We start from the raw sequence: 9,986 nt of genomic DNA on the forward strand, positions 1-9,986 counted from the left end.
CTATCTAATCTCCCTCTGTTGTTGTTGTTGTTGCTGTTGTTTTGGCTTTTTTTAATGCTGTTTTCATGTTTGGACACCCTTTTGGGTCTAACTGTTGCTGTTTCTCATGGGTAGGAGAGAAAATGAACCTGCTGACATGTACTTCACTGTTAGCTTTCTCCAGTGACAGTCTCACCACTCGGAAGTTGAACTGAGAAGTGTCTCTTTGATAGGATGTATTTTGTTTCCAGAACTCAGGATTCTTTTTCTGTTTCTCTAATTTTTTTTTTTTTTTTCCCCGTAATTTTTTTGGTCTTTGAAACAATGACTATATTCCTTAATTCCTACTTGTCTTTATTATTCGACACATTTGTATCTTTGCCTTCAGCTTTCAGTCTCACAGATGTCAGAAGAGAATCGGTGCTGCTAATATTTCTTCAGAGGTGCTTGTGATGGGCAGTGCTGGCAAGCTTCCCCTTGGGAAGCTCAGTTCAACCCCAGAAAGTGTTTTCCCCACTTGCATTAACATGAAAAATAAGCCAGATGCAAATGCAAAAGAAGTTCTGTTTAATACACCTTCCCCGTAGCACACCTTGTGCTTCGCTGTGCTCGCTGCAAGGGCCGGCTCTGTTCGAGATGCGGTTGTCCGAGGGGATCAGCGTGCCCTTGCTGTCCTCGCGTTCGCAGGGCAGGACGAAGCTCCAGTCCCACGCTGCAACAGGTTCCTGAAGGCAGGAGCGGTGCTGCCACCTCTTGGAGCTGGGAATAAGGGACGAGCCCGGTGCTGTGGTTCGCGTGGGAAGGATGGGATGGTGTTTTGCTCGTGTCTTCCCCATGTCCTGATGAAAGAAAACCAGAGACTTGAAACAGGTATGATTTATTTCTTTGCAGGCCATGTTTTGAAATTCACGTATGATGTGGTTCACTCCAGTCTCCAGGGACAGCGGTGAAATAAATGTCACCTTCCCAAAGCTTTTACTGCCTCAAAATGCCATTAAAATGCTTCACTGCTATACACATTACTGTAAATACCCCCATAAATGAAAAGGTGGAAACCAGGATGTTCTTAAATTACATTAAGCTCTGACTTGCCTTCTGTGTAGCTAACATCATTGTTTTTCTTCCTCTCCTTTGCTATTTTGGTGCTTATCAGCATAATATCTATGTATTACCAGGAATTCATTAAACAACAGCTGTTATGTTTAGTTCTCATTCAGCTGAGGGGAGCGAAATGTTTTTAATGAAATGATTTTGTCCACAATCTCTTCATTGGACTGAGTTGGTCTCTCCCTTGCTTTTTCACAGAAAAGCACATGCAGATGCACGTGCAGGGCTCTCCTTTTATGCTCAGGGAGGTACAGCAGAAAGTAGTAAGGTTCTTGATAGCTGTTAGCTCTGGGGTAAGTTTGCAGTGTGGCTGCCCCCACACAGACTCTTCCTTTTACACAAGGGGAAAGAGTTCGTCACTGCTCAAAGGTACTGGAGGAGAGATTGTCGAGGACAGCCTTCATCCTGCCACAGATGCTCTCTTTAGATAGTTTGGGCTCCTGCTGTCAGGATCCTTTGAAACAAGGAATTAAGGTGATTTTCTATCGTATGGGAAAACAGCAGCAGAACATAATGTTGTTCTTGGCAACCCAGGGTTCAGGGAGTGCCCAGCATGGTCAAGCTTATCCATGCCTGTGTAAGCATTGAGCTATTTTGGGAGTGATGTCTTGGAGTGCTATGTTTGAGGTGGAGAATGGAAGACGCCTTTTCCCACTTGCATATCCTCTGCTCCACGAAGGAGCATCATAAAATATTACTGGCAGTTTCTGAATTGTGAAGAGCAAAAGTCTGATTTGGAGCTGCTGGGTTCAGACCCTCATGGTACACAAGACTCTGAATAGTGCAAGTTTCTTCAAAATTTCTCATTGATTCTCTGAGATCTGTGCAGCAAAGGAGATCATGGTTCACTGCAATATGTAATCATTGGTGACAATATCAGGACTGATAAAACTGGCAAACCAAAGTCCTTGAAAACAGCTTGTGAGTGCACAGCAGCATGACTGATAGGCAAGAGAAGCTCTCCAGAACGATCTGAGTTCAGTGAGGTCTGGGATGGCAATTTGATGGAGTGCCAAGGAGCCTGGAGATCTCACTTAGTGGTAATCATCTCATGGGATTGCGCAGTAAAACTGTGAGGGGATAGCGTGTGCCATCAGGAAGGGCTGTGCAAGGGACCTTCCCCAGAGCCCAAACCCACAGCAGCACACTTCCTGGAGTACACTGTGGCTCCTGCAATATGCTAAGACCAAGAGCTCATCTCATGCTGCTTATGTTCACTCACTTGTAATGGGTGCAAATATCTTTCTGCACATCCTCCTTGCTGTAATTCACGTCATCACAGGCGGTTATTATCGCAGTACCTCTAGGCTCTGCTTGACTGCAGCAGACCTACAGAGGAATTAGGAGAGTTCCTCATTGCTTCAAAGAGCTTGTTTCAACCAGTTTGAAAAAGGATGATACGAAGGAAGAGAGCAGATCCTCTGTCCAGTCACAAATTCTGTTAGGTGCCTTTATGCCCTTATGCTAGTAGAGAGAAGGAAGGTTGAAGAATCTCAGTCACAAGATTTGTGATGATCACTCCTTCACTTTTGTGGGTTTTTTTTGGTGTGTGTTTTCATTTTGTGGGCCTTTGTGTGTGTGTGTGTGTTTGTCTCAGACTTCTCTTCTACAAATGTAGAAAATCTGTGCACAGAACACCAAGCTGCTTTCCAGCCTAACTTGTCTGAACAACATTTCCCAATGGCAGCAGGCCGGTTCAGCCTGCAAATGGCAAGGAGGTCTTTGCAGCAATTTGATTAATATGTGTGAAATACATGTCCCCTATCTTTGCTTCTGGACATGGCCTGGCTTCCCAGCCAGTGTCAGATGTACACATAGCAGGACATGGACATGGGCTGGGAGGCTGATGTGACAAGGCTCAGGCATCCTGCTGTGAAGGTCCCTGCCTTTGGACACCAGGCCAAAGAGCAGGGCCTCATCCTGCAGCAATGGGCAGCCAAGACTTGTGTGCTGAGCTGCTGTGTGTGCAGTGAATGACAGCAGCGCTGCAGGATCTCTGTGGTCTGGCTACTGGCTCCCAGTGGGGGCTGAAGGCACCAGATGTGATTTACAAGCCCTCTGTGACCCAGGACCTCTCCCTGCTGTTTTGGTTACAGCACTGCTGTCCTGATCTGCAGATCTCCACCTGCTAAGTTCCTAAACGCTGGAAGCTGTAGTGCTCTGCTCCAGAACCCGAAGGAGTGGGGCAGGCACAATTCTGATGGATCTGTCACATTTATTGTCCTTCCTTGTGCCACAACAGTGGCAGCTACTGCACAACAGTGCCAGCAGGTTGGCCAGAAAGCAACTCAGGAGGAAGTATGCAAATGTTTTTCAGAGTGTCTTCATTTGCTCTCCAGTGATGATCTGAAAAAGATTTTTTATTGTTTTATTAAAGAGAAGGGTGTGAGGAGGGACTGGACTGGAACAGGGTAGTGAGTCTGGTAACTATCATGCAAGGCCCACGTCACATTGGTCAATCATTTACAGAGGCCATGAAATGATACTGTATGCCAGAGAGAGTACAACAGCCAGCTTTATGGTATTTTCTGTACACAGCCATTGACTGATTCTCCAGCGGTGCATTCACACAGCATTTTTTCCAGATCTGATAATATCCTGGGCTCTAAGCAACTCTCCTATCTACCTAGATTTTTTTTTCCTAAACATATTTCATGCACCTCTGTGCATAACATAGCATTGCTGTATGTGTAATTGCCTATTTTAGATCTCTATCCGCTGTTTCTATCCTTTGCTTACGTTTCTCTTGGCTTATGATGGTATCAGGTGCTGAAAGCTGAGCAGGACTGATTGGGCAGGACAGGTCAGTGCTTGAAAGGGAAACCTCTGATGAAAACTGAGTACTGTGGAAAGTGCTGACAGCACCTGGGGAGGGATGCAGTGCTCTCAGACAGACAGATGGTTGGGTGGTTCAATGAGCGTGGGAGCGATGTCTTCGTTGTGTAAGATAATGACTGGTGGTCATCCAGGTCACCACACCAGCTGACAGTGGAGGAAACATCTATGGGATGTGGAGTTTTCTCCCAGGCTGTGGGCTGCCAGCTGGCAGGGAGAAAGCCCCAAGTGTCAGGACGGCTTTAGCAAAGCATACATCTTCATTCTAAGAAAGAGATGTCTATTTGGTTTGTATTACACCTTATGAGTTACTAATGCAGACGTGAAGACAGAATACTTTAGACTTTGACCCTGGGGCACAGATTAGGGTTGGCCTATTGAGAACTTAAAGGTGATTATGACGTATTAACCTCCGTTTCTTCGTCTTGATTTAGTTATCCTGTTAGCAAGTCTGAATCAACAAACGCAAATTATGAACATACTTTTTCCTCAATGCTGACAACATAGAACAAAACATGTTTTTGTCAGTGCTGGCTCATTTCTCGTTCTGCACTGATGCTGATCAGGGAAGGAGTTCTTTCATCACGTTGTTGCTGATGGGAAAAAGGCATTTGTGATAGATATTTTAGTGGTACTTCCAAACCACTCAGGATCCAATGAATGTGGTGTGGTTGTATGATGCAAATAACTAAATGGAGTGTAAAAAGCATGTTTGAAGAAACATGTCTTCAGAACCCAGCTGTATCCAAAACAGATCATCTTGAGCTTAGGCATCTCTCCCAAACGACTTATATATGATAAAAATATTTTATCTCACAAAATTGCCAGTCGTAAGATTTTCCCTTTGTTTCTTCTAAGGTAGATGCTGGTGGAGGACTGAAAGACTGGAGCGCTGGCACCTGCTGCCCAGGGAGGTGGTGGAGTCTCCTCCTCTGGAGATGTTCAAGACCTGCCTGGATGCCGACCTGTGTGACCTGCTGTAGGGAACCTGCTTTGGCAGGGGGTTGGACTCGATGATCTCTGGAGGTCCCTTCCAACCCCTACAATTCTGTGATTCTGTGAAAGATGATAAGGAGAGATTGTTCTCATCCCGGGGCTGTGCAGAAGGGACAAGTGCAGGTGGGGAAATGGTGCCTGCACATGCTCTTCTGCTGTATTAGGCTGCTTTCGCCTGTGAAGTACTGTACAAATGCCAGAGGCAATAAAATATGAGAGGAACAAGAACAAGTCAGTTATTTACTGCCCTAAACTAGGGCATGATTATTCCCCATGGTGAGTTTTCAAGTTGTTTTTGCTTCTTGGTTGCTTTTAAATGATGCATGCAATGTGACTTCCTCCAGCTCTGGGGCAGGGAGGAGAGATTCCAGACAGTGCAATAGTTCTCCCTCTTCTAAAATTTTCATAGAATCATAGAATCACAGAATGGCTTGGGTTAGAAGGAACTCCAAGGATTGTCAAGTTCCAGCCCCCCTGCCACAGGCAGGGCCCCACATTGCCCAGGGCCCCACGCAACCTGGCCCTGAACACCTCCAGGGATGGGGCATCCACAAACTCTCCTGGCAGACTGTTCCAGCATCTCACTGGTCTTGTAGTAAAGAACTTCCCCCTTATATCCAACCTAAATATTCCCTCCTGGAGCTTAAAACCATTTCCCCTTGTCCTATCTCTGTCTACCCAAGTAAAAAGTTGATTCCTCTACTTTTTGTAATCTTCTTTTAAATACTGGGAGGCTGCAATGAGGTCACCCCGCAGCCTTCTTTTCTCCAGGCTGAACAAGCTCAACTCCCTCAGCCTGTCTTTGTAGGGAGATGCTCCAGCCCCCTGATTATCTCTGTGGCTCTCCTCTGAACCCTCTCCAACAGCTCCAACCTTCACTGTATCTACAATGCCATTGAATTTTTGCACTGCCCTAGGCATTACAGTAAGTGCTGTGGCTACTGGAGGAAGCTTCTCTGCTGGCCTGACCTGTTGCATTGTTGGAAGCATGGTCACATCTGCTCTTCAGAGGCCTTTGACCACTGGCCTCACTATGATGAGGCAATATGCTGGAGAGGAGAAGAGAGCAATATGGTGGAGCTGATGGCAGAAGCTGATGGGAACTCTGGCACAAAGCTAGGGCAGGTGCTTCCATGAGAATCACGCAGCTGTGAAGCAGCTCTCTTCCCTGTCCCTATCTGAATGTCTTTTCTGTTCCCCACAAGCTGATTCTGAATGAGGTGGAGTGCTCACCAGCTGGAAAAGGGGAACTGGGCAGGGAGAAGTGACTGTCCAAGACTGATGCTGGTTTTTCAATTTCTCAAATTGACTCCTGAGGTCAACTCAGCGATTCAACAGCATGCTAATAAAAGATGTTGATCTTCTGTTCCTGTGACCAGAGTGATGGACAGCCTTTTCCAATGGGCACCAGAGTCAGCGGGGCAGTGGTCATACAGGCTGGTTGTACTCATGAAGTAGTTCTTACATATGATGGAAAGAGAATGTATGAATAGAAAAAAAAAAGTATTTTCCTGGAGTTATTTTATAATCTCCAGTAGTTCACAACTTAGAGACCAGCAGAGGAGCACGTGTGTTTAACAGCCCATGATGGATTTTTCCCTCCATGACTTCGTGTAACAATCTTTTGGTCTTTTTCTTTTTTCCTTTCTTTTTTTCTTTCTTTCTTTTTTTTTTTTTTTTTTTGCATCCATGACATGTAGCAAGGACTTGTGCACATTGACTGCAAATCCCACAGCACAAAAAGCAGTTTGAACTTTTTGTTCAGTAGCCTCAAGGTAAGTAGGCAAAACCATGTTAGCATAGCATTACATTTTCTGGTAGACTGTAGGAATCGGAGCAGCTGCTCTTGGAGGTGAAAGCTCCAGCCAGGCATTGCTGTGGCTCATCTTGCAATTTGACACAGTAATTTTCAAGGTGAAGAATTGATATCTATAGGCTCACAGACCCACTGTGGTTTGGCATTGTGCTGGCCTTGTGGCAGACCTGAAGGCTGTGTTGGGATCAGGTGCCCATCACATCTGCATAAACCCACCCTTAGATGGCTCCAGACAGCTGTCACACGTACACACCAGGAGAGAGGAACAAAGCCTCTGCCTGTCTCATGAGTTTATAAATCAATATTTTGACCTCAGGAAGATTCCTATGCAGTTAAAATTGAAAAGGTAGTACGCAACAGTTACTTCTTCACTAGGAAATATCTAATATGAATGTGTGTGGGCTTGTGCGTGCAAAAACAAATTGGGACAAAAAAGACAATCTTTATTATTTGCCATGGGCAGGGAATACCTGTGCTGCATGCAATGGCTGCTGTGCAGTCCCTGTGCTTTGTAGAGCAGACTGCATGTTGGTGCCTTTGCTCAGTGAGGACTGGTTTGTGGAGCTGTCAGTTTTGCTGCTGTGTAGGACTTGTGCAGGGAAACTATGTGAGTCAGGACAAATAACTTATTCTTCCAGCTTCTATGGCTTTCTCTGAGTAAATGCATTTTCATGTAGACTGATAGTAAACCATACGGATTCATCATACCTGGCTCTACTTTTCTGTCTCCCAAAAGAGCATGAGAGCAGCCAAAGGGCAAGGGAAAGGTGTAAGGATGATGGGGTTAGGCCAATATAGAGCCAGACCTCCACTGCTTTACAATGCCTGTAGAGCTCCTTGGGGTACTGGGAGAAGCTGGGCAGAGTCCAAGGGGATTTGTGCATGTCTTCAAGGAATTTGTGGCATCTCCTCACTGTGATAGTAAGAGCTTATCGGGGGTTTCCTTCGGATTCCTTCATGTCTGTGCTGCCAGCAGCCCTCCAGGCTGGGGCAGATGTGAGAAGGCCACCTTGGCCACCCATTTCCCAGGCATTCCATCCCTATGGAGATAATAAAGACAGATCCCTGGTGGCAGGCATTGCTTGCTACTGGTGTGAATCATGCTGGCACTGGATGATGTTTGACACTCTGGTGGGTGTGATAAAGGCTAACATTTTCTGCTGCTGGCAATAAGGGGCCTAGGGCTGTTAGGACTAAGCTGCATTTAGGTCTGACTTCAAAACAAATTGGTTCCTCCTTCTCTTGCAGTCTAATTTTCAGTTTCTAATTGAACTGCAAATTCCTCAGACCTGAGCATAACCAGAATCCATGAGACTCTGCCTACATGCCATCCTGCCACCTCCCAGCACTTTACAGTGTATTTTATACATGAAAATTAGTTACAGAAACTCTCATTTCTCTATCTCCAAATGAAATACAGCCTTCGGCAGAAGAAACCAGAAGTTATCCCCATTTGAAGGTGAGGAGTCCAGCAAAATGAGTTCAGTTTCTTTGGGCATAGGTCAACATGATCTTACTCCTAAATGCTTAAAATCTGAGCTGCAATGCGGGCTCTGATGGACAACACCAGTTACTTCTCACTGCTCATTCAGTTCAGTGAGTTTCTTCCTCAGCCTGCATCTTTTCACCTTTAATCTCTGTCTTTCAGAGCATGGGCATTCACAGGAAAAAGCCAGGTTCCTCTTATCTCCAGCACTATGATGACCTGTGAACCTTGTGGTTTTCCTGCTTCAGATTATCTTCAGATTGAAAACAGAACTGAGCTGAAAGCTCAGCAGGAGTGTCTGAATCCTCAGAGCTCACAGCTCTCCCCATGGGGCTAGGGGAAACACTGCAGTGGGACCAGGGTGAGCAGGGGCTGATGGCACGTATAGGGACATGATGTGAGCCTGACTCTGAACAGGCTGGGGGGATACGGTGCCCACAGGTGTGTGTAAAGCATGAGCAGTGACTGGGGGATGACAGCAGGAGATTATTTGGCATGACCTCGGCTGAAGTCCTCCCTAAGTCTCCCGTGGTCATCAGTGATACAGGGTCCCTGTACCCTGATTTCTCTCTCTGTTAAAACATGGGGTGTCAAAGGCTTTGTCCAGGAGGAAACCTGTGTGGTCACACAAATCACCATGCCCTACAGCATGTAAAAATGACTCAGCTCTGTCTGAAAAGCCAGACAGAGAGCAGAAGGGGATGGTGGCCCACCATAGCAGAGGGTTAAGCAGGGCGGGGACAGAACCTTGATGACCTCTGCTTTGTTGCCCAACAAGCGGGTGAGCAGAACTCCAAGCTACTCCTTCCCAGACAGCCATACTCACTCCTCGAAGATCAGTGGCAATCAAATAATTCCTCTTCTGCTGACACAACCATCCTGCAGATTATGTCTGGATGAGTGAGCTTTAGCAGTCTGGGACACAGAGGCTCTGACCCCCTGGCACCATTCTCTCAAAGAGTGAGGAGAAGGGCTGCACACTGGAGCAAGTTCCCACTCACATACAGCCACATTCCTCTGTCTTCAGTTCTCAGCCCTGCCTAGCATGGTAAGACTTGTTCTAGTTTTATACAAAGGGGCCCATGATGAGAATGAAAACAGGCCATGTGTCACTGACCTGTTGGGTAATGATTGCACCTTGAGTGGAAGTCACAAACTGCAGTGGGGAAAGCAATGAATGGGGAGGAGTTGGAAGTGGGCTGTGCCTCACGGGGAACTGGTTGGAAAAGTCCCTTTAGGACCTTTCTGGAGATTATGGCATTCCTTGGTGCACCTGGTGCAGAAGGCATGGGTGTGCTGATGGCATGTGCGGGTGATGAACCTTCATCCAGCTGTGGGGCAAGGGGTAATGGCGTGGGAGGTGGATGCTACATGGAAGGCCATGGAGACTGGTGTCCTGGAGGTAGGAACACTGCTAATATTTGGAGAGTAAAGCCATCTGCTGAGAGATCAATACCAGCTGTCTCAGTGTCTGCTATCTGCAGAGGAGGAGAGGAGCCCTAAACATTAGATGGGAGACCATAAAATGACGGTGCTTCAGGGTATGTCAAGAGGTAGCTGTCACAGCTCAGGTAGTATTAGTGTTCCTGCCTTGATTCCTAAAGGTGCCTGGAGAAGTCTTGGTGCCAGGGCTAATCCTGGCACCTTCCCTTAGTCTGGTGGAGTAGTAAGATGTTCTCATCCACTGTGGGGAGCTCCTCTGTTGTGCTATGTGCCAGGCTCCTTTCATTCTCTGGGGAGAAGTTAATACTCCACCAGCAGGTCTAA

General features: G+C 46.5%; 1 protein-coding gene across 1 annotated transcript in view; it reads right to left on the bottom strand.

Annotated features, from left to right (window-relative positions):
- Positions 1–563: 563 nt before the first annotated feature.
- Positions 564–9,986, bottom strand: part of TPGS2 (tubulin polyglutamylase complex subunit 2) — a 47,523-nt gene continuing 38,100 nt past the window's right edge. Inside the window, exon 8 of the mRNA XM_052670682.1 lies at positions 564–818. The gene's annotated coding sequence lies outside the window, so the exon portion shown is untranslated. The remainder of the gene's footprint in view (positions 819–9,986) is intronic.

Source organism: Tympanuchus pallidicinctus, unplaced genomic scaffold, assembly GCF_026119805.1.
Source record: "Tympanuchus pallidicinctus isolate F22 unplaced genomic scaffold, pur_lepc_1.0 scaffold9, whole genome shotgun sequence".
Lineage (NCBI taxonomy): Eukaryota > Metazoa > Chordata > Aves > Galliformes > Phasianidae > Tympanuchus > Tympanuchus pallidicinctus.